Consider the following 26,990-nt stretch of genomic DNA (forward strand, 5'->3'; position numbering starts at 1 on the left):
TTCCAGCCTTAGACATAAATCTATAGTAACATAGCTGTGTTGCCAGAAAAAAATTATGGATAATGGAGATAGTTGTAGTAATCTGACAAAAAATGCTATAAGCGTAAGCATGTACTAACCAACTAAACATGAACAAGGAGGTATCTATACAAGCATTTTCAAAATATTTACACAGACAGACACACAGTTAATGAAAGTTATCCCTGCATACATTGGAACACACATTAATCCACAATATATGTACGTTGGCCTCTTGCTTAACAGGTTGAGCTACTACTCAGTACATAACAAACTACTGTTGGATGTGTGTTTCTGTATCCTTGTGGATAACAGAGGAATATGCACCTATCCACAACCTAAACACTATAGGCCTTCATGTTCTACACAAACTCAAGATGTGTAACATTCAGATAACATTAAGTTTTACAATGTACAGCCTTTGCTAGACATGCTGATCTACAGTGGCCTTACACTGATGTGTTCAACAAACAGGTATTTAACAATAATGTGCATTTTCTAAAGCAGAGTTAGCTAATGGAGGTCTGTATGAATCAGTATTCACACAAACAGAAGTATAATGTGCGATGGTCTTGGAGTATTCTGGATAAAAGAAAAACGTGTAGTTATCTGTGGACTAGACGTTATAGACATTAATGAAACACTGCCATGCTGGATGTGTAGACTGATGTACTCTATAAGATGGAAAACAAACAGGTCTTATGTTCAATATTATGTACATCAAAAACAATATTAAAGTAACCACCATGGGAATCAAACCCATAATTAGGTGGGGATAGTCTAGTCACCTTGCCTTAGGGATTACCCAGATGAGCTAATTTTCAGAACAGCTAACTAATGAGGTTATAATGAATATTTCTGGTATACGGGTCACAGCTACACATGTGATTTCCATAGGAATGTACAGACACACTGGAGATTATGACTCTTATCCATTGGCTGTTTCCACACCTTGGCAACCTCCTCATCAAAGATCCTCAACTTCCCTCCAATGCAGGTCATTGTAACAGGGGTGAACTTGCACTCCAGTCTGGTTAATTCCAGTGCAGCATCAGTGCTCCCTCGCAATCCAGTTCCAGAAGTCGATTATAGTGAAGCGCAGTGGTCTTGCTCTCATGCAATGCTCCACTCCAGCATAGACAGCCTTCTCACATTAGCCATGTTGATGATAACAAAACTTCCAAAAACTGCTCACTGAGGTCCCACTCAGTTCACAGGCAGCAATGGTCTGATCTGTAAATATAACAAAAGAACATTTTAACAATGATGTTTATAGAAGGATATCAGATCATTGGAGGGTAATGGACAAGTGCTACACATGGTCCCGTTTAACAACACCTATTCGGAGAACATTCTTGTTAAGCCAATCTATTGGTTAATGCACTGAATTTCAAAAACTTACATGGACATGCACAAATGGAATTTCAAAACTTTGAATGTTAATGAACCTCATTAATTATGTATGACACAAAAGGGACTTAAAAGCTGTGTGCACATAGCTGGTCTTACTTTCAGGTATACCTGACTTACAGTTAGTTTCAAAGGTAATGTGGCACATGCTGTCATTGCTGTGGTGGGATGTATTTCTCTCCTTATAGACCTGTGGTATTATTACTCCTTAGAAATGTATTTGTACATGCTTACATTGAGGTATTTAAGTAAATTTGTCTGCAATAAAAAATGTATGTTAATTATCTGGAGGGGTGTAGGATTAGACTGCATGCATACACGTGGGTACATCTGCATCAGTAAAAAGCATGGTTTCCACATATGCATTGTACAAATAAATGTAAAGGGCTCCAGCGAACAGTACATGTCGGGACAATGGCAAAATATCCATAAATATTGTTGGTGACTCTGTACATTCTGAGGTACACTTACGGAAACCGACGTGGTCTGAGAGTATCCATACATTGCACGTTCATTGATTATATTATGGATATTCAGTGATGCTTAGTAATACATGTAATATAAATAGTGCCGCTACCGCAATAAAAATATATCCATGTTCATGTCTGGATACTTTGTACTGTCCATGGTATGTTCACAGATAACAAGGTGTTCTAATGGTTTCTGTAACTTGTACAGTCATGACTATACATATAATAGTAATATAGTAGTAGATGCCCCTGAATTTAATCTCAAATGAAATGGGGATAGCATTGACTGCTCACTATTGATTGTGTTGCTGTGTAGCTATTTGTTCATAACAGTTTATGTTACTATGACTGCTTGTTTCTGCTCACTATTGATTGTGTTGCTGTGTAGCTATTTGTTCATAACAGTTTATGTTACTGTGACTGCTTGTTTCTGCTCACTACTGATTGTGTTGCTGTGTAGCTATTTGTTCATAACAGTTTATGTTACTATGACTGCTTGTTTTCCACATGTTTTCTGTTTATGCTTATGTTGCATAACATCTATTGGCAGTACATGTCATTACTGGGATGTGTCTCATGAACTGTGGTTGTGTCTGACAGCCTTCCAACATTACTGGATTATACACAAGTTATGATGAGCATGTTAATGTCAAGTGCATTCAGACTGCACTGATTGTGTGGCACAATGGTGTTGTAGTTATCCATCCACTGCTGTGACATCCACTGTAATTGGTTCATATCCCTTGACCAGCTTCCACAGATATCACTATTTATGATGTTGTTAAGTATTCCTACATTATTTTCATATTCCTACATCATTTTCATATCGCATTCGTTTATATGGGACAGGGACTATTTTATATATTTTTTCAGTGCGCAGAAGGTCACATGACATATGCTGTCTACATAATCATTTCCATATGTGGGCTCCCATACGAATCTAACTATGTGCATATAACTGTCTTCCAGATGGCAAACACACCTAGGGGTGACAATATTTAACCAAAGGAAAATGAAATTATAACTGATGCTCTGTGCCAGCATAGACATAAACTCCTTGGATGGGCAGGGAATACAATTTGGAGGAAAGAAGTGTGGACAGACCTTACCATCATGATCAATGCTGTGGAAGGTCACAATAGATTCTCAGAGGTCTGTCGCTGATGATGTGAGACATCAAGGGATGCCACTGGTGGTGGCCCACCACTGGTTCCCCCAGATGAGCTGACACAGTTCTTGGCATCCCTGCATACAGCAAGTGGTAAGCGACATATACTTGGGGGTGGGATAAAAGCAGATGTGCCTGGCTGTACACGTATGTGGTACTTTGCATAACATTGCTGCATATAGAGTACCTCAGTACAAATTGTCGTTGCATGCATATTCATGTATTGTTATTTTTGTGTTGCAGCAGCAGAACTGTGCCGTGTATGTTGGGAAACACATGCTGATGACAACCAATGTAATTAATTAATGTAAGTGTAATGGTAATTTATTGTACAACTGCAGTACATACATAACACTACCAGCAACATCTGTAATGTTGTCTGAATTCATTTGCACAGGTTCATTCACTTCTGCACAGCAGCAAGACATGACAGGTGAGTGTCTCCATATACTGTTACTGTGAATATTACCTATTATTGCCTCTGCCTGACATGCCAGTGGTGTATACTATCATTTTGAAGTTTCCTTGCCATTGTAACCTACCGATACATCTTTAGGAGATTTGAGCTATGCAGGTGCACCTATGGACAGACCAGGTATGTTTTCCCACCATGTTCATAGGCTGCAGCACTGTATAGTACAGCTGTGTTGTATGAAATTAATGTCACTTTTTTCAAAAACAGGGACATCTGGCCAACACATACAATGTATGTAACATGAGTGGCACCCTATCCTGTTACTGAGTTGTATATATCAGCATGAGCCCTGCCTACATTCATGACTATGTTGCATAAACAGATGTTGTGCTTTGTTTGTATTTTCCCACTACAGGATCCACATTATGACAGATGACACACAGAGAGGGTGTAACTGGTATGCTATTTACTCTGTTTCCTGCATGTCAGAGCTGTTACTCCTATTGTTGTCCTTCATTAATACTGTGACCTTTTACTCCTGCATAGGACAACAACGCGACCAGCTGGTATGTGTATATAGTACCTACTTTGTGTTGCACTTCTTTTGGAATGGTACATGGTTGCAAGTATGTGATCACTAATACTGTGTGGATGCCTTTGCTTCCCTACAACAGTTGAATTTCAGCCCTCATCTCCTTATAAAAGTTCCATGGGTCCCACTCGGACTCAACCTCCCTGTAAGTCTTTAGTATCTGTAAAACTGTAGTAATATTGTTGTGCCATATGTCAACACTGATCCCCAGCATGTGATATATGTGCATTTATCTGACCTGGGCCATCTGTCTCTTCTTCTAGTGTGTTCACTGCATTCATCCTCCATTAGCCCATCCGCTGATCCTGAGATGAAATATGATGTGCCTCAATGTGCTAGCATGGCCCCTGACACACAGGACACAGATTTGGTGACACAGTACAGCCCAGATGGTGACAGTCATGTGAATGAAGCTGTAGCCTCAGATGTGGAGGAAAACATCTCCAGCCATTTTGGCAATGTAGAGACATCAGATGTTGGAAAGGATGATGGCTGTGCACCACAGATCCATGTTGAGTCTGCTGGTGATGTTGACACTTCCCTAAAACAGAGCAATACTGCCTAGAGCAGTACAGGTAGTCATGCAGTTGGTGTGCATGGGTGAGTGTCAAGGGGTGTCCCTCTACACCTACAGGCAAATAAACATTCTCAGCAACATCATAGATCAGATATTCATGCACTTGCCAATGCCACAGATTGTGTTTCACACCTGCTGTGTGTTGTGTTGCATGAAGGACAGGAGCATAGACATGGTGAGGTCATAGCATCATTGGCTGCTGGGAATGACAGCATATTATCTGTGGCATGATCTGTTGAAACCCTGGCTATGGCAGTGCTACAGCAGTGCCATAGTATGAACCAGGTTTTGCATTCCCTGACTGTGCTTAGCTGAGTGCCACATGGGAGAGGCAGGCCCCCTCTCAGTAGACTTACCCTTACCCATTGGGCGTCAATATCTATGCTGCAATGTGCACACACATCTGCTGCTGGCCAATCCAGTGTGGGTCCAGTAGTCACGACCAGACAATCAACTTGCACCCATGTTCTTTCCCTCATTGTGTCTCTGCATGCTGGTGTCACCTCACCAGTCCCCTCTATAGAGCAACATGGGCTGTGTGTTTCCTTATGTGGGAGGGACAGCCAGAACCATGGTGTGAGCTATCAGTGTGAGCTCCCAAGACTGCATTAGAGTAACACTGACTGTTGATCCACTATATCCTGTAGCGTCAGTCTGACTGTGGTGATGATGAATGCAGACTACTGATGATTTCATCTGTCTGTGGTTGTTGTGAAGTATTTTACCATGGGAGTCTATCACTTTTACTGACCTAAGTGACTCCATTCATTACTTGAAACTTTGTCCCTACTTTACACTGTTATATGTTACTAGTGATATTGACAACAGTTCTGCAGTGTGTCCCAACATGCTTTCCAGTTTGCAATATTTACTAGTGGCGACATGGGGATAGGGTTCACAAAAGTATGTCCTTTGTTGTCTGCCATACACACATACACCACTATGAGTCTGTATGTGTACCTGTGTCACTTGTGGTCTGTATTGATGGTCCTTCTCATGATGCTTTGTATATGTTCATACAGTTATATGTTACAATTATGTTGTTATGCATGATGCTCAGTGTGTACATCTACTAGGTAATTTCCATTAAATGCAATCTGAGCTGTTGTGGTGGGGCAACACCTGAACATCATTGTTTAATCTGTGTACTTCTATGTGGCTTGACATGACTCAAAAATTGCGTGTCAGATGCTGCCATGTTGCCTGAGCTAGGACTTGTGGTCGCATCCTCTGCCTCCCATGCCTGTTAATTTTGCCCTCTGTGTTCTCCTGCTCCTCCTCTGAAAGCTGTGAAATGTCATATTCAGACATCTGGGGTTCTTGAGGTAGGTCACCCACTCCTGCAGTAGGCAGACTTCCACATGTGTTTGTTACTATATTGTGTAGCATGATGCACACAGTAATCATCATTTCAGGTGTGTACTGCAGTGCACCCCTGGATGTGTCCAGACATCTGAATGTGGCCTTCAGTACACCAAACACACAGTCTATGATGTTTCTTGTCATGGCATGCAGTCTATTTAGGCCTCCTTTGTAGTGTTGGAAGGTTCTCTGTAAGGGGTCATTAGCCACATCTCAAGTGGCTCAACATACTCACCTGCTGTTGGGGTAAACACATATGTTGTCACCATGCATAATATTGACAAGGATGTACTCAGCTTACATCCTAGCTGTTTTCCTGTACTTACCCAGTAGTAGTCCCCCAGGTATTTCACCATATTGGAACGTAGCCGTCAGACCACTTTTCCGCCATATGGTAGCATTGTGTATGCTACTGATGTATGTCACCATGATGCTTGTTATACTGCCATCTGCTGTGCACACCACCTGGCAGGTCAGTGATGACCACCTCTTTCTATTTATGAATCTTTCTGAAACTGGCTGCACAGGTGTCTTAATAAGGACATGGGTGCAGTCTATTGCACCAAGAACATGGCAGAAGCTGGCAATGTTATAGAACTGGTGCATGATGTTTCATCACACCATGGGTATAGATAGAAAGTGTATATATTCATCTACCTTGATGTACATTGCTTCCAGGATTTGTGCAAGGATGCGGCTGTCTGTGACACTTCTACAGCATCTCCCATATGTCATTGGAATGTCCCAGAAGCCATTACAAACAGGCTCAAACAGACTTTGGTTTCAAGAGGTATGGGGTTGCCTCTCAGTATATGCACAGATGTGTGGAATGCACATGCTGCACACAGTCTGCACCAGCTGTCTTTCTAGGTGGCATCTGTCAATGACTTTTTGATCTGAGAACTGGCTTAGTTGTACCCTGGTCCTCTGTCTAACTGGCTGCCTTTTAGGATGCAGACCCATATCATCCTGTATGGCCTCCAGTACCACAGCCTGTTGCAATTCATTCACAGCAGGTTGCATTTTATTTGTTTTTTTTTCAGTTCTGATACAGATTCTGTAGGATTCCATGAGTGATAGCTTCCTTTCCTTGCATCATAGTATGGCATTCACCAAGGATTTCGGAAACAGAGTCAGCGAAGCACTTAGTTGCATTTAAGTTGCATTGGGGATGTATGTTGTGTTTTGGAGTCTGATAGGAGTGCATGGAGTCTGTAATTATCCTATGCCGAATAAATAAGAACTCAAACTGGTTCCAGTGTGTCTTTTGAAATCATGTCCACAGCTGGTACGCTGAAGCCTTCCTTCACTGTGCTGCGCTGTCCCCAACTAGCTTTTGGAATCCAACCCATTAAGTATGAGATGACTAAATTTGGGGTGTAAGAAGGTTTTCCCTTCCCCTGAAGCTGAGTAACTTCAGAGATCATGCATACCTGTGTATACAGGTACTTTGTATCACTTGTTATTGCTGTTGAAGTTAAATATTTGGGTAGTTGATTATTTAGTTTCTTTGTTGTGTTGCATAGCAAAGTAGAACTCATTGAACTGTCAGAAATCCTATCCATGTAACCAGTCAACCAGCATGTCATAGAAAAGTGCTAGGAAACTGGAGTACCTGGAGAAATTTATACAGATACACATGGAACATGCAATCCATAAGCAGTAAACAGAGGTCACAACTGAACTGTGACCAAAAAACGTAACCACCCACTGTGTATCTCACAGTCAAGCTCTGCTTTTAGAATACTTTGAATTCTTAAACACAGGTTAAGATATAAGAGTGTTTTTGTATGAAGTCTGTATGAGAACTACATAGCATATTGCCTAAGTGAGTTTATAAGTTTAGTTGCAGTTTAGCAGTTTTGTACTGGATGTGATTCACTTTGCTAAGCAACTTGTAATTAAAGAATACAGTAACAAGACTTGGTAAGAAGTAACTGAAAGCATATAATGTGACTGGCAGTTAGTCTTTTTAAAATTCTATAACATTATATGTATGTACTGTCATCTACCTTGAGAAAACAACTGAGGTGCCAAAACTGATTGTTTTTTTTGTCATTTTATGTCATGCATATGTGCTGTTTTGCATTGCATTTGGACTTTCTCATATGAAAGAGATATTTTTTATTTATTTCTGCATTCATTTGTTGACTAGGGTAGAGCTTTCCTGGCCAGGTGTATATCCTCTTTGATGACTTGTGAGGTGGGGAAGATAACATAGGATCATAGGATCATAGAAGATTACTAGACTATCTACCTAGAGGTCATTTTAAGCCTAGCCGTTTCATCTCAATGTAATACCATAGAAATTCCAGTCAATATCCAAGATTGCATTTAATGATGCCTGCCCATGTCTAGGAGGGTTGTGGGCACCATCCCGCATAAGAATTTACAGTGCCTCATCCACTCATCCAAGTTCCTCTTGAACAGTGCCATAGAGGTGCTCTGTTTCACATAACTTGGTAGCCTGTTCCAAACATGTGGCAGTCACTGGGAGATAAATCTGTCTCTCCAGCATGTCCTATTTAAGTCGCAGGCCATATTTAGGTCCCTGGAATGGAGAGCCCTAGTCCCATTTGATTTTCTTCAAATGGGACTAAAATACTTACATACTGGAGAAATCTTACTTAACAAAGAGCAGCCCTGGTTGGATAATAATGAGAAAGTCTGTTGAAGTCCGTCACATGTTTCAAACAATTACAAACAAAATGTACCATCCTTAGGAGAAAAAAGCATCTATTTCAAAGTAAGGTTATACATTTTGTACAAGTAAGTGTATACAACAAATATGTCAATCTTCTGTGGAATGACTAATATGGTATAACATCAGAGTTGAGCCTCTGAAATTACACTCTTCACTGTAGATAAAAGAAAAGGAATACCTTTTTGGGAGGTGATTTAATGACCTCTAGGAAACCAAAGTCTTTGCAATGCACACATCTACAGTTGCAAAACTTGGTGTAGTAGATATCTGCCTAAAATCATCCTCATGGGAAGAAGAAGAAAGGGTGATATGGAACAATAACAAAGCCTGATGGTAGCAACAATGTCCCTAAGTGAAAGGAGGTTTAAACCCTGGTGGAAAAAGAAGAGGTTCAAAAGTGTAGAAATCAAAGGTTAGGTCTTGTCCATATATGATATGTTCCTTGCCAATGGAGATGGAAGCATGAAGCTCTCAGTCCTGCTCTGCTGGATATTCAGAATTCTACTGTCAGGTGGCAGGTCAGATTAGGTCTCTGACATGACACCTGTCAATCGGTTTCATCAGTATCCTCCCTCAAAAGTTATGAGCCTAAATGAGGAGAAAGTCTGTGGGAATGTGATTTTTATTTTATCTTGGACAAGTGAAGCTTGGCTGAAACTTGACAGTTCAACTAGAAGGAATAGGACTGAAACAGAACATTTTACTATTTCAGAGAGTATTTCTATGTGATTTAAGTATAAAAGTATTGATGATACTCACAGTTATCAATGTCATGCTCAAGCCCACAGACCACAGTCTAATAGTTTGTGTTCCTTATTGTTGCTGTAAAAAAAAAATGTTCCCATACTGGTAATGATAGGCAAAGGAAAGAACTACAAATTTTCAGTTATGAAATGTTGCCCCGTCAGTAGAAATTATTTTTGCTTGCAAAGATAATTGAGAGTTCTGTCTTGTAAAAAAATAGATATATGCATGTAACAAATGTATTTTCCTTGATGTCAAAGGCCATTAACTCCTTATACGTAGGTTCATAGGTAGGTACTAGGCTATCGGCTATAGGGCCTATACAAGCCTCTCCAAAAAGGTACCCTGGCTTTCACCACCAAAGAAAATTATTTTCCTGTGATCCTGTTGAGCAGAGCCACAGAGGGGATCCCTGGGGTATATTTCCTTTTTCCCATCCAATCATCAAGATTTTTCTTGACGAGTGCTAATGATGAGCTTTGTTTGATATAGATAGGTAGTTTGTTCCAGAGTATGGGAAGTCTATGGGACAGGAATCTATCCCTCCAGCATGTTCTGTTTATTGTGGTGACAAGGTTTAGGTCCCTAGAGCATGTAGCTCGGAGGGATTTCTTTAAGTGGAGCACATCCAACAGCTCTGGGTTTGACATAGCTTTGTATTTTAGACAGAGATCACCTCTGAGTAGGCGATATGCGACAGAGTAAAGCTGGAGTTTTTTGAGACAGTCTGCATAGGGCATAGATCTGAAGATGGTAATCCTCTTTGTCAGGTATTTCTGCGATCTTTTCAGTTGTTGTAGATGTCTTGTGAGGTACATACCAAAAGAGGCGTTGTACTCTATAATGGGTCTAATGAGTGACGAGTAGAGGGGAACAATGACCACTTTTTTTCCTGGATGAGAAACCTTTTGTGATGAGGTGTGCCATGTAGAAGGATTTCCTGACTACTGTGGCAATGTGATTATCAAAGGAAAGACTACTGTCCACTTGTGTCCCAAGGTCTCTTATCACACTTTCGGTGTTAAGTAGACTACCACCTATGTGGTAGCTCATGGGTACAGAGTTTTTACCAAAGGGGATGACAATGCACTTTTTGGCATTGAGCTTGAGGCCATGGCTTTGACACCAGGCATCTGTCTCAGTGAGGCCCTTTTGTAGGATGTCCACATCATTAGGAGTTTTGATTATGGCTCCTAGTTTGCAGTCATCTGCGAACTTCATTAGCCAGAGACCTTCTGTGTTAGCTTGTACTTCAGAAAAGTAGATACCAAACAGGAGAAGATCCAGGACTAAACCCTGTGGTACTCCAATTGTCACTGGTCTGAAGTCAGATTTGGAGTCTGCTACTTTCACAGTGTGGGTTCTGTCTGTGAGCCAGTTGGCAACCCATCTTGTGACATAGGGATTTATACTTAGTTTAGTGAGTTTATCTATAATTCCAGAGTGGAGGATGGTGTCAAAAGCCTTGACGAGATCTAGATAGGTTGTGTGAATCACCTTACCCTCATTTACGGCTTTGGTGGTTGCTTCAAAGAAGTCAATCAGGTTTAGGAGACATGATCTGCCTTTTACAAACCCAAACTGGGTGGGGTCCAGAGTTTGGAGATTACCAATGTCTTTGTTTATAAGTTCCATGATGATACGTTCCATGGTTTTGCAGACCAGGCTCGTCAGGCTAATGGGGCACTAGTTCCCGGGGTCTGTGGTGGTTCCACCTTTGTAGAGTGGGATAACCATTGCTGTGCACCATTCAGTGGGCACAAAGCTTGAGATGAGGCTATGATTGAACATGGTGCTTAAGTAGGGTGCCAGTTTATTCTGTAGTTCATGTAGAACGCAGCCTGGGATGTTGTCAGGTCCCATGGATGCTGTGATCTTGGCTTTGGAGAGTGTGGTTTTTACCTGTGCAGCCGTGATTACAGGAACTTTGCATTCTTCCGGTATAGAGTTGGGCTCTTTAGGGGGTGGGGGGTAAAGTTAGCACTGAACCCATCTGCCAGGATGTTGGCAATATCAGTTGGTTCTGTATATTTAGTGCCATTGTGCTGTAACGCAGAGCAGATCTGAGTGTTGCCAATGAGATTTTTGACATAGCTATAGAATGCTTTGTGGTTGTCTTTAGAATCAGTGGCAATTTTGTTTTCATAACTACCTTTGGAGGATTTTATGAGGGATCTCAGCTTCTTACTGAGGCTGACCAGGGAATTCTTCCAGTCATAGGTTCATAGGTTCATACTAGGCTATCTGCCCTGGGGCAATTATAATCCTAGCCCGATTCTGTATGGCTTACGCCACCCCTTGATTTGAGTATACTGTGCCCTTTTTAAGGTTTAGTTTACTGTGCCTCTGTCTAATAGTGACACGGGAGTAATCCCTGGGACAAACCTACGATCCCCCATCCACCTATCGAGATTCTTCTTGAAGAGATTCAGTGAGGTGCTCTGCCTCACATGAACTGGAATTTTATTCCAGAGCGAAGGGAGACTCTGGGTTATGAACCTGTCCCTCCAGCAAGTTCTATTTATTTCTGTGCTGAGGTTCAAGTCCCTCGAGCGTGTGGCTCTAAGGGATTTAGATTTACTTTGGTGGAGCATGTCCATTAATTCTGGATTTGACATAGCTTTGTATATCAGGCATAGATCGCCTCGAAGTAGGCGGTATGCAACTGAGTAGAGCTGGAGTTTTTTTAACCGAGCAGCATATGGCATCTGTTTGAGACCCTTGATCCTCTTGGTGAGATACTTTTGGGGTCTTTCTAATTGCTGCAGGTGTCGGGTAAGGTACATCCCAAAAGGGGCATTGTATTCTATGATGGGCCTGATGAGGGATGAATAAAGGGGCACGATTACCTCTCTTGATCTAGATGTGAAACCCTTCGTGATGAGGTGGGCTATGTAGAAGGTCTTTCTAACCACTTTGGCAATGTGGTTTTCAAAGGAGAGATTGCTATCAACTTGGGTCCCCAGGTCCCTAATAACTTTCTCTGTACTTAATGGGTTTCCGCCTATGTGGTAATTTGTGGGCACATTGTTTTTGCCAAAGGGTATGACTATACATTTTTTGGCATTTAGCTTTAAACTATGGCACTGGCACCAGTTATCTGTCTCTGTGAGACCTTTTTGAAGGATGTTTGTGTCTGCTGGAGAGTTGATTATGGCGCCCAGTTTGCAGTCGTCTGCGAACTTGGTGAGCCATAGTCCTCCCATGTTTGCCTGTACCTCGGAAAATGGGATTTAACTCTTTTTTTGCAACAGTTTCTTTCTTCTGTTGTAGAGTTTATTTATGGCAGGGGGCCACCAGATTGGCTTCCTTTTTTTGGAGGATAGCATCTTGGTTCTGTTAGAGATAGCACGATCCATGCATTAGTGTAAGTGCTTATAAAGTGCATTTGTGTAGGATTCAGCAGTCTTACCTGTATTGTCCGTCTGCATGGGTGTCGTGAAGTTTGCCACTTCTATCTTAAGAAGCGTGAAGTTGGCTTTGGAGAAACTTTTTACAGTGATTTCCCTAATGGGGGGTGGGATGTGGATGTCTAGGCTGATTAGCTTGTGGTCAGATCTGACCAACGAGGAATTGACCTCTGGGTAACCTATCTACCACATAAGGAGTGGTTTCTGGCCCTTAAAGTATGATAATTGAGAGCTGTGTCTTGTGAAAAAATAGACATATGTATGTAACAAATGTACGTTTCTGTATAAAAGTATTCCTATTGTCACATATTTGCAAAACACAATAATGGTACACATAAATGTTCACATAAATGATTTAGACAGATTAAATATTTAGAAATCTGTGTGTGTGTGTGTGTGTGTGTGTGTGTGTGTGTGTGTGTGTGTGTGTGTGTGTGTGTGTATATATATATATATATATATATATATATATATATATGAGAATGTGTGTGTGCAACAGCTTTTGCACACAATTACATTACTAAGGCTCATCCCCCTGGAGGGGACATTGTATTTTACTTTTATATATTTATTTTAATGGAGTAGATGGGTTGCTTCAGAACAGACCTTTTTATGTCAAGACCTAATTCATAGACCCACAAATATGCAGGCAATGAACAGTAAAAAATACAGTAACAGATTATTTGAGAATAATTAAGAGACTTTATGATTTCCATAACACAGAGCCTAATAATACTAACAATATAACATGTCCATAGTTTAAAGTGAACTAATGGGGAATGTGACAGAGATAAAAACACCTAAATCCTCACATTGTTTTCTGATGAGCATACACAAATCATGGCTAGTTCTGTATATTGTACATCAGGTCTAAATATGTAGTGCTGAAGTACATTGAATGCAGCAGGTATGACAAGGCCTCAGCTTTGCTTACACTCCGTTTTTTAAGTTTGAAAATTGCTCCTTGAATAATAAGCAAGCTGCATGTTAATGGTTACCTTTACAAACAATGCTATGTATTCCATGTAACTTCACTAAATACCATGACAGAGCCCATAGCAACTTGTAAATCCTTGGTTATCCAAGTGCAACTCTGTAATAGCTTTATATATATAGTGTAATGCATGTACTGTTATTTTAGATGTTTTTAGTTCACTTTCAAGGCATTTGTACTAAAAGTGGAATGCCAGAGGCAAGGGGGGGGGGGTTGATTTCTAATTCACACACACACACACACACACAAATGCAGACAAAGCAGCAATGGAAAAAACAAATGGCCAAAATACCAGTCGTTTGTCAAAGCAGAGTAGCATTTGAGATTTTTACATGTAACTACTTCCCTCTGCTGGATTCTAATGCTTACTGCAATTTAATGCTTCATGTTTTTTTCTGTGAACTTCCAAAAAGATCTGAAATTTGAAACAAATATTATATTGAGTTTTAAAGTTATTTAATAAATATAATCCATCTACTTTTCAGAGTCTAAAAGCACTTCTTTAAATATACTACGGTGGTGCAGCGGTTAGCGTTGTTGCCTCACAGCAAGAGGTTCTCCCGTTTGATATTCGGCTGGAGCACCTTCTGTGTGGAGTCTGCATGTCCTCCCCGCGATCGAGTGAATTTAAAGACATGCAGGTAGGTGTGCGCACGAATGGGTGTGCCTTCTTTGAAGGTTGGGCATCGGGCTGGCAACCCGGCACCGTAAAAATCCACTGCTGATCATTAGCAGAGCGGAGTTCTGCTGTGGCAACTCCTAACCAGGAAAAACCAAAAGACATAACATTTTTATTGCAACATATACTATTAGAATTAGAGTTTAGTGCAAGAAAGTAAAAACACTTTAGCAGAAAAGACATGGAAGAAGATGAGCTTTATTTAAAAGACAGCAACAAGCAGGCAGTCATTAAGCAGAAGTACTTGACGGCTCCCAGACATAACAAACTGAGATCAATAAGCCAGTGTTTGTAAAGAACTTGCTGGTATTACTGGGAAACCATTTAATACAGGATGTTGTGTCACTGGTTGAACGTGGAGGCCAGAGAACACCAATAAGTCAATTAGACACACAAAATTTATGTCATATTCTGTGAGCTGTCCTGTGCTATGCTCCAGGCTACCTTCAAAGCACCATATACTCAGAAGACCAGAATTATCAGGGACTGGTTAGTTGCATTTATTTTCCACATCAGTTGGCAGCATACCTCTCAACTGTCCAGTTTTTCGTAGAATGTCCAGATTTTTGCCTCATATTTCTGGTCTATTTCTCATAAAATGTGTGGTTTTCTGGCAAATTATTGAGAACTGAAGTCAATGAATAATGACAAACATTTGAGTTTCAGACTTCATATCATTCAGAAAATAAATGTAATACAAACCTGTTATTCTAGCAACTTTCTAGGTTTATAAGGGCAAGATTTAAAATCTGTCCTTATGTTTGGGCCTTTGTCCCCCTCATTATTTTAGGCTTTGTCCAGGTTTCTTGCATTATGAGGTTGAGAGATATTGTTACCAAAATTAGCATAGCACACAAACATTTGGGTGTTGTCAAGATCATAGTCAGCTCTACTCACTCAACAAATATTACACCAATGCATTATGTGTAAGCTTTTTAGGTTTACAAAGGAGTCTGGCACTGACTGCATTGAAAATCACAGTGATCTGGTACACCACATATTCTCTCCTTTTCAGAGACAACAGAACTATCTTTTGAGGCCAAACATTATACACATCTTATTTTTTCCCATTTTAAAAACAAGCACTGTACAGTACTGAAAGCATTTTAAATTTTAACTTTGAATGCATATAACATTAAAAGCATTTAGCATCATTTTATAATAATTTGCATTCCTATTAACACAGAAAGTATTTAGGCTTTTACAGTCTTTAAATATATTTTTCAGTTAGCAGTTATTTTATTACGTCTATGTTTCTGAAACCTTTACAGGTCTTAACACATCAAGAAAAGCCTTAACTCACACCCTCATGAAGTAACTCATAGAGGTTGTTGATCTGTGGGGCTTGTCTTTTGTAACAAAATATCGGTAAAAGTGTCTCTTTCAGTCATTTGTGACTTATCTGGTTATTTGATTCTAGAGATAGTGACTCAACCTCTCCCTTCTTTGGGCCACCCTGTTTGTAATGGGTCTATATTAGAACATCAACAAAGCCGTTAATCAAACAGCTTTATAATCGGAAATGCCGGTAATAGAACTCGCTTTTGTGGGGGGTTGCACCCCCCACAACCCCCACTAATCATACATACCAACTCCGAGATCACACTACAGTGAGGAAAGGGCAAACTTTCCAATCTTCACTGTATCACAATCTCACAAAACACACTTCCATTACCAGTATTTTCAAGTATAAAGTCATTCAATTAACAGCTTTGTCGATGTTCTAATATAAACCCATTTGTAACAACTGTCTACTTGGTTTGGACATTGAATCTACTCACTTCGGACATCTCAGGAGTGGCCTAGATGTGTCTTTAATTTCTAATTACAGCAACTCCACCATTAGTCTGGACCACATAAAATCTTGGTTCTACAGATTTGGCAAAAGTCACAGATGGATTTGAGTTTAAGATAGGCAAGCAATGGACATAGTGCATTTTGTCATAAGTGTCAGGATATATATCTGGCTTGTGGATCACTTAGTTTAAACATCTGAAATGGAACAGTTTTTGTCAACAACTTTGTTTAGTGCGTCACAACAGTAGTTTGAATCTGATGACCCAGTATTAGTTGAGCAGGACTCACCTTGACTGTATTACGTGGCATTGGTTTAAAGGACAAAGAGTCCAAAGAAGGGACTCAGTAGCTAAACAGAGCTCACCTAACGAAAAAGAAAAATACAAAGCAGTCACCTAATGAGAAAGTAAAATACAAAGCAGTCTCAGGCAGTGCTACACCACCACAATCAAACATTTATTAACATTAAATAAAATAAGGCATCTGTATAGGGCATCAGAACTATCTGTGCATCTGTCAGGTCAAAGATTTTCTTAGCTGCTTATACAGCTGTCTCTTCAAGACTGCTGGCCTGTGGATAAAGCAGACTTGATATTGTATGGATGAAAAAATAAATACCAAAACAACTTGAAATAAAAAGAAAAAAATATTTAATTCAGTAGTTAACGCTTTCATCTCAGCATGAGACTTCATCAGACTGAACATGACAAAAACAACTAAATAAAATTTGAATAACATCAAATGATTGATCACATGATTTAATATTTCAAACTCCTTCTTTTCAAATACACCGTTAAATTTTCTTTGTCATTAAACCCAGGAGGACTGCATGCATGTAATCTTAAATATCAGAAGTACTCTCTCTAGTCCAGCTCATCTTCTGCATTGAGTTTGTAATGGAAATTTTTTACTTGGTCAATAACAAAAATTAAAAAAAAACTTTTTAGGTTTGCACTGGCGAAAATGTCTAAACAAGGTATTACTTAGATCATTATTTTGTATAATCATATAAATGCTCATAGATTCTGCTGGAAAGCTACCTGGTCATTCTGCTTATATAAAATGCTGTACATTCTGTGCATCTAGCTGAATAGATTAGAGTTTGACTTACATGTAAAAACACGTTGGAATTGCAATTTTTCTCTATATAAGTTATTACAAAGGTTTTTGTATCTATGCATTTACAATAATTGCAGCTATAAAGTTACACTATACTTTCCTTCACAGGTGTGTTCTTTGCACTTATATTATTTAGCCCAGTTGCCAAAATACTAAAATGTTATCTATCATGATCACAGTGGTGTTGCGTTTTTTGAACAGAGTATTTATTTCACATGAAAAATTTCACATGGTGAAGCAATTCCAAAATGTAAGTATCAAAATCAGAATGAAAATGATCAGCGTTCTGGTGTTGTATCACGGGATATTTGCCACAACCCATTGAATGCCATCTCAAATGGAGAGCATCCTTGCCCCAGGTCACTTGAGTGCTAAGTCCTCCAAAGTAAGCATGGTAATTATCTCTTTCTCTTAACTGCATCATTTGAAATCATATTGAAATCGATTTGAACTCGTATATAACTATTGTAAAACATCTAATATTCACATACAGACAAACTGTCAGATCACATACTCAAAAGCCACAGGCATTCTAAAAACTTGCCCAAATGCTGCAGATTCTCAAAACATTTACCCAAACACATTTTACCAAATACTTCAACTGCTTTGAACATAGACTGAGAGAAATGCACCAAATGACCAGCTCACTGAAGGTCTGCCCATTTGAATAAATGCTTCTAAGACTGAGAACGCTTAGACAAAAGTTGAACTACAAATATGCGTTATTTAAACAAATACTTAGCTCACTTAGATAAAGATTTCAAATGTCCAAAACATTTATGTTCTCAATATTATTATTACAAATATATTGTGTGTTTTCAGTAGTTGTAAAAACTTTTCAAATCATCAGACTGTTCAGAAATCTGCTTCAAAAGTTCTGAGTATTTAGATAAGTAGTATAAATGTTATAGGCTTTTATATAAATTGTTAGATCTGTTAAATTTAGCATTTCAAATGCCTGAAAATTTTGAAACATATTACAAATTATTTAAATGATTGCACAATTGCATTTGTTACTTAAGATATTCAACAAGTGGAGTACCTCAGGGTTCAGTCCTGGGACCGCTCTTGTTTGGCATCTACTTCTCTGAAGTACAGGCCAACACTAAGGGACTCTGGCTAACAAAGATCACAGATGACTGCAAACTGGGAGCCATTACTGAATCTTCAAATGATGTGGATACTCTACAAAAGGGCCTTACAGAAACAGATGCTTGGTGCCAGAGCCATGGGCTCAAGCTCAATGCCAAGAAATGTATAGTTATCCCCTTTGGGAAAAAACATGTACCCATGAATTACCATATAGGTGGCAGTACACTAAAATCTGAAAGTGTGATAAGACACTTAGGGACACAGGTGGACAGTGGTCTCACCTTCGATAACCACATCGCCACAACAGTCAGGAAATCCTTCTATGTGGCACACCTCATCACTAAGGACTTTTCATCTAGAAAAAAGGAGGTAATTGTCCCACTGTACTCATCCCTCATTAGACCCATTATAGAATACAATGACCTGTTTGGTTTGTACCTCTCAAGACATCTGCAACAACTGGAAAGGCCGCAGAAATACCTCACTAAAAGAATCACAGGCCTAAAGCAGATGCCCTATGCTGACCACCTTAAAAAACTCCAGTGATACTCTGTCGCATATCGTCTACTCAGAGGCGATCTCTGCTTAACATACAAGGCCAAGTAAAACCCAGAGCTGTTGGACATGCGACACTTAAAGAAATCCCAATCCCTCAGAGCCACACGCTCCAGGGATCTAAACCTTGTCATCACAATAAACAAAACATGCTGGAGGGATAGATTCCTGACCCAGAGACTCCCCAGACTCTGGAATAGATTGCCCATACATGTCAAGCAGAGTGCCTCTTTGGCCCTCTTCAAAAGGAACCTTGATGATTGGATGGGAGAAAGGAAATTCACCCTGGGGATCATGTCAGTCACCCTGCTAGACAGGGGTCCAGAAAAGTAAATAGCGTGGGAAGAAATAGCCAGGGAATTGTTATGGCTAGGCTTGTATAGGCCCTAGGGCTGATAGCCTAGTACCAACCTATGAACCTATGAACAAATTTCTCATTCTCTAAACATGTAAACAAATATTCCAAATGCAGTGATATAAATTGAATTAATTGCACAATGTTTTATAATTTCATCATGCCTATACTTATGTTTATTACATAAATATTCCAAATGTTTATTTGGAAATTATCCAAAAGTTTTGAACATTAAAAAGACTATTTAAATGTTTTTAAATTTTATATGTAAAACATCCAGTTTTCTTATACAAATACTTTAAATTCTCTGAGCATTAGTACAAAGGCCAATTAATCATATTGCAATACTAAATGTTGGTTCGCAAGACAGTGATAGTGTTGCAATAGGGCAGAGTGAGGGTGTAGTGGGAGAAGGAGATGGTTTGAGAAACAATCACTGAAGATAAAATGAAATATTTTTCTTACTTATGTTATTACATCTCACTACTGAGCTTCAGTAAATAGTTCTTGTCAAAGAATCAAGACCAAAATGCTATCTGTTGCTTCTCAATTGTCATTTTTATCCATGGGTGCATTTCTGTATTAGAATTGATACAGTTTCCAGACACTAAAGCATTTCACAGCACTGTAGCAGCCACAAGCAAATGTAACACCAGACAATATTTGGAATTGTGTAAAATAAAGTAAAATATTTATTTGCCCATATCTGGCTACTGTTTTTCACTATGTCAGACAATAGTGCTTGTCAAAGAATCAAGACTATAATGTTATATGTTAACCATAATCAGCTTTTTTCTTTAGATAAGTACATACAGCCTTCAGATGCTACAGATTGTTAGTTCTTGATGATGTGTTTTGCACAAAGACCAGTATGACAGGAAAGTCAAGGTAACCTACTTTTACATACTTGAAAAAAAGCAGCTATGAGGAAGAAACAGCATACTGTATCTCACACAGACACACACATATACAGACACATACAGACACATGCGCGCGTGCGCACACACACACACACACACACACACACACACACACACACACACACACACACACACTCACACCCACACACCCACACAGACATTATGCACACACCCCTACACACAGACATACACACACACGCAAACTCACACACACACACACACACACACACACACACACACACACACACACACACACACCCATATATAGCATACTGTATCTCACACAGACACACACATATACAGACGCACTCACACATGCGCACATACACGTACACACACACATACACATACACGTACAGTTGTAGCCAGCATGAAACACTCTTCATTTCAACTAACATTCCGTGCATCAGTATATCAAAGGACTCATTTGCAATCTGTATCCCCAGAAGAGAGTCAGTATGATCAATGTTTCTTTGCTACCTTTCAAACAAAGTACTGAATCATGGAGATGAGTGTCAAGCAACACAGATTAAGCATTGCAATTATGTCATTTGGTTGAAATAATCTGCTGTAAATTATTACAAACTAGTCACTTCATCAGAATGCTGTAACATATACTCAAAGTGATTGAAGGAAGCCAGAAGATAAAAACTTCAGTTTAATAGATCCAACAGTATTCAGGATCATGGTGCAGTAATTAAGTTTCCATAAATGCTGCACAGTTACTTTCATTTATTTAATTATTTATTTATTTTCAGTTTGATTACCGCTGAAGTCCACTGGGCCCAGAGAGCTCATTTTTAGTGGAGGCCCGGGGAGAAAAGCTCCATGAAACAGATTACAGTAAAGATAGCAGTCCAATAAAAATAGAGTACAACTACAAATACATGTCAAATAATACAAAGTGTGAGCAATATTGCCCATAGTGGAAAAATATTGTGCGGATACATTTTAACAAATTCACACAGTTAAAGTCAAAGTCAAAAGCTATTTACAATTTTAACAGAGTGTGAGAGGTCATATGGGAATTAGCTATAGAAGGTTATAGCCAGCTATAAGGTGCTTAGGAGCTCAGGAGGATACCCTCCCAGGGGCTTTTGTTAAAGAGTTCTAGGTAAGGAGAATGCAGTTACATTTCCATTTGGAGAAGAGGTAGGTGTAAAGCTGTGTTTTGAAGTTGTATTTGACATTGTCCTTAGTGTGGAAGGGAGAGAGTTCCATTTCTTACCTAAGGAGAAGAAGAGGAGAAGTTGTCCAGCAGGATGTTTAGGTTTGTGGATAGTAATCAAGTTTTAGTGTTCAGATCTGAGAGCTCTGTTTGGGGTGTATGGGGGAAGGATGTTGGTTAGAGCTGGGCATTTGGCTGGATTAAATATTAGTCTATGTGCTGTAGTGAGCTGAAGGAAGTCCAGGTAATTTGTGAATTCTAACCAGTTGAGGGATTGGAGGGTAACACAGTGATGTATGGAATGTTTGGCTTTGGTGGCAAATTTAGAGATTTTGTTATAACAGCTTTCAAGTTTGGAAGTGATGGAAGAGGATAGGTTAGTTAGTAGTGGGGCACCATACAGAAGGGAGGGAAGAAGGTAAGAGGAGGCCAGAGTATGCCTGGTCGACGTAGAGAGGAAGTGGTTGTTCCTGTACAACATACCAAGTTTTTGGTGGGTTTTCTTTATATTTTGCTGAATATGGATGTCGAAACTTGAGGTGTTCGTCTATAGTTACACCGAGTAGTTTGGCAAAGGGAACAACTTCGATCAGAGAGTTGTTTTGGCTAAGGATTTGGAAGGAATTTTTATCAACAGAGAAAGATTTTGAAGGAGTGAACAGTAGTATTTTAGATTTGTTAGCATTGAGAGAAAGGTGATTTTTGCACATCCAGATCTCAGTAGTTGAGAAGGCAGTCTGAGTTTTAAATAGGAGTTCAGAGAGGTTAGAGGTAGAGAAGACAAGTGTAGAGTCATCTGCATATTGGATGACTTTGGCATTAAAAATAACAGAGTGAAAGTTATTGATAAAGATATTAAACAGCACTGGTCCAAGGATGGACCCCTGTGGTAAGGAGTGGGTAAGAAAGGCGAGGTGCATTTTTTCCATTTCACAGCCTGATATCTATCTGACAGATAGCTTGAGAACCAGGGAAGTGTGTTTTGGGAGAGATTTTGGTTTGATAGATGACTTAGAAGGTGCTTATGAGAAATAGTTTTGAATGATTTAGAGAGATCTAGGAGCACTGTGGACACTAAGTTCCCAGAATCTCGGGCTTGATTGACAGTTTCTAAGAATGGGAATAGAGTTGTTATGGTGCTATGTCCTGATCAGAAGCCATGTTAGGTGGGGGTAAGAAGTTGTTTTTTAGTCAGAAAAGGCATATGTTGGAGGTGGATGCATTTTTCTAGGATTTTGGAGATTGGAGAGAGAAGCGCTATAGGGAGGAAGTTTGAAATGTTAGTGTTTTTGCCTCCCTTGTGGAGAGGAAGAATAAAGGTGAAATGCCAGAGTTTAGGGACATAGGATTCCTTTATAGATCTATTAATTAGGATACTAATTGGGAGAGCTATACCATCGGCAGCAGACTTGAGAAGAGAAGAGGGGATGTTGTCAGGTGCATTGGAGCAGGGTTTAAGTTTGGATAGAAGTCTTTTTATGTAGTTTGTGGAGACAGGTTTAAGCTAAAACATAGGGGGAAATTATTTGGGGACTTAGATGAGGTGGAATGTAGGAGAGATGGGTCATTGTTGGGAAAAGTTTTTGTTAGGTCAAATATTGTCTCTATAAAGAAATAGTTGAATAGTGAGGCTAATTCGAGGTCAGATTTACTTGGGTCTGGACAGGGGTTATTGTTGGAGCCTGGGTTGAGGAGGGAGTTTATGGAGTTCCAAAAAAGCCTAGGGTTTTGGGGATGGTTTGACTGGAGCTTAGTGTAGTAGGATTTTTTGTCTTTGAAGATTTGTTTTTTTGCAAAGTTATGGAGCTGTGTATATTGGTGAAGGGTTTCGGGAAGTTTATTCTTTTGGTAAAGTTTCCAGGATTTTTCTCTTTGATGCGTAACTTGCTTTGTTTCTTTGGTTAGCCAATGGGCAGTTATAGTTTTTATTCTTTTTTTTCCTTGGTGGAGCTAGGGAGCCAAGGGGCAGTTATAGTTTTTATTCTTTTTTTCCTTGGTAGAGCTGGGGAATTTAGTGCATCTAGGAAAGTAGAATTAAAGTGGTCTATGGCTTTATCGAGTGGAAGGGTTTTTAGAATGTTCCAATTCATTTTTTTGAGATAGTTAGAGGAGATTTTGGGGTCAAATTTACTAAGGTTGCGGGTCTGAATATATTGATTTTGGTGTGGATGGGAGGTGGTTGCACGGTAAATGAATGCTGGGAGGTGGCCATTAATAGTCAGGAATGGTGCCAGAGTTGGTAATTTTGTTTGGATGGGTGACTATGATCCAGTCAAGAGTGGATCCTGGGGGATTTGTTTTATTGGGTCTGATGATGGAGTGGATTACTTGAGTAAAGCTAAAGACGTTAATGGACAGGGAGGGCATGGGACTGTTGATTTTATTCCAATCTATATTTACATCACCTACTACGTAAGTTGCAAGGTTAATTTCAGCTGAGGCCCATTGGAGTATGTCTCCAAGGGTTGAGATGTTATTTCCAGGTGGGTTAGAAAGGGTGATGATACAGAGGCTTTTGTGATTGTTCATATTTAATAGACTGACTGTTAGTTCTGCATTGGCAAATTGAGGAATGGGGTTTGGTGGGGGAATTAAGGTAAGTAGATTGGAATAGATTAATGCAACACCTCCGCCTTTTTTCTTTGGGCGGTCACATCTAAGAGTGTGAAATCCAGAGGGTAGGAATTTAGTAATGTAGATATATGGATTCAGATATGGACTTTTCATATATCTATTGCGCCTCTTGTGGTTTGCGACCGATGTTATAATTTTCCTTGAAAACCAACACTTAGAAATTTAAAAAGTTTGAGACATGTTTTATTTGGCCCCATGCTTGTTCCACCAAAATTGTACTGTAGTCTAACCATTGTATCTATTGTCTCAGTTCTTCAAACTGCAGACACCATGCAGCTAAAGAGCAAACATCTTGGATCATTTGCTTCATGCAAACAATATTCTTTTTCCTCACATGTGGTTATTGCATACTAACCTGGCTCTCTCTCATTTGGAGTTTGGATCTAAACTTTGATGCTGTGGACCTTTTACTACAAATGAAAAGTGTAGATGAATACCTAAGCTGTGGCAAAGAGCAAAGTTAAACTATTCTGCTTTTTTATTATTTTCTTTTTCTGGATTGGGATCTTTTATTTCCGAAGAGGGTGTTTAGCCTAGTCTGCTGTTCTGAGATCTAGTTTAGCATCTCAGGATCAAGGCTTAACACAGCTATCATGTGATCAGCTGTTAATCAGCTGACTAAAGATCTGTTTTCTATAGCGTATCCCTTGCCCTTGTTCCCGGAACAGAATAACTCCCTAATCTCTGCATCTAGATTGTTTACAGCTGCACATAGTATCACAGGCAGAATTTCAGCACCATTTGGTACACAGCAATAGGCCGGCCTCCCCCAAATGCCATCTAATCAGCAGACCCAGCAACATGCTTACAACTTGTATCCTGAAGAAATTTTTATAATCATGCCCAAAGTGACCCAGGTAAACCCCTTACTCTAAACAAAACAGTTTTAAAGTGTAAATATACATGCAGATGTAATGGCACTGAAGTAATAGGGCAATAAAGGATGCTTTGTTACGTAATATGCAAACGGATAAATAATAGTAATCAAAAACATTACACAACTTTCTATATGCCTGTATATGTAGAGATGTTTCATGTTAGTTACTGGAAAAGGTTCCAGCTTTAGTAGCACTCAACAATCCCAACTGTGCAACACATGCCACCTTTAAATAGGAAATTCTGATGCATTCACTGTTCAGTATCACTGCAATAGTTTCTGCTGAAACCACACAAGAAGCAATATTTACAGCACCTACATATGAGCAGCACTGCTACCCAACTTACTAACCAAAGAAGGAATTAGCAAGTCTTCATACCTGACTGAGGAGTACTTTGGGAAGGTTGTAAATGATGCTAGACTTATCATTCCATTAGAAAGGAAAGCAGTACTAAACTTGGTCCACAATACAAACACAGTCAATTCAAGTAAAAAACTTTGGCCAAGAGTGTCAAACCACGATTTAATATAAAATGAACAGCAAAGCTTTCGGGCTTAGCCCTTCCTCAGTGCAATAAAACATCAGAATCACAACTCACTTTTATACTTTGTAAAGAATCACATGACCACAACCCTATCATGTGATAATTAAAACATTAATAACCATAATTATTTATATTGCATTTGCTTCTTCACTAGACTTGGTTTCAGACTAATGGAGGCATTCAATCCTGGATACTTATCTGCAGCAAACCTAAGTATCCATTCATATTCTTTTATATCAACTTCATTACATATATTACCCCCTTATATTCTTACCTGTTACATCCACTACTCTATATTTAAAGTCATGAATAGAATCCAGATCCATTATGTGCTTAACCAATGCATTAGTAAGTACATGCCTACGTATATCAGAAGAATGTTCTATAATGTGATCCTTTAGCCTGTTTGTAGATTTACCCACATAGAAGGCATTACATTCAACACAGGTAGCAATATATATTATATTTTCTGTATTACATGTAGCATATGGGTGAAAAATATAATTCTGCATTGTTGCAGGATAATCAAAGTTATCTGTTAAAATGAATGGACACCAAACACAATTATGACATGGATAAGTGCCCTTTTTCTTGATATTTATATTTTTACAACATTTCTGAGCCATCTCCTTATAACACAATCTCTGCTTTAAACTTCTACTATTCTTATATGCAAACCTCAGTTCATTATCAATAACTTTTTCTATACCTCCCATAGCTTGCAGTATATGCCAGTTCCTTGCTATTATTTGCTTTATCCCCAGGGTTCTTCTATTATATCTCGTGACATATCTGAACTTATCCTGCTTTCTATATGTTCTATTACTGTCACCCAAAGTCATTTGATCTCCCAAAATATGGCCTAGCCTCATCTGTCCTACTAACTAGTACTGCATGCCTAATATTCTCCAATAGGCTCTGACTATATCCCCTTTGTTTAAACTCTTCCATCATTTCTCCCATTTGGTTAGTACAAGCTTCTTCCTCAGTATTTAATCCACTCACTCTTAACATTTGGCTCTTAACCCCATGAAATATATGTGTGGCTTGCATACTATGCTTACGTACATACTGATTTGCTTGTACACTTTTTTATAGATGGTTGTGGATGTACTTTGTTCTACTCTGGAAATTCTCACATCTAGGATTAGATAATTGGGATATGTAATATCCAATGAAGGTAGAATACTAGATGAGGAAAGAAAAACAGCGATTTTGCAAGCACCCAAACCAACAACCAAGAAAGAAATGATGTCTTTCTTAGGTACAACTAATTTTTGTTGGAGCTGGATACCAAATTATACTTTGGAATCTGCTACACTGACTGACTTAATATATAAGACACCAATGGCAGCACAAGATATTTTACAATGGACAACTGAAGC

This window comes from Protopterus annectens, chromosome 11.part0, assembly GCF_019279795.1.
Source record: "Protopterus annectens isolate FY-2018-M chromosome 11.part0, PAN1.0, whole genome shotgun sequence".
Taxonomy (NCBI): domain Eukaryota; kingdom Metazoa; phylum Chordata; order Ceratodontiformes; family Protopteridae; genus Protopterus; species Protopterus annectens.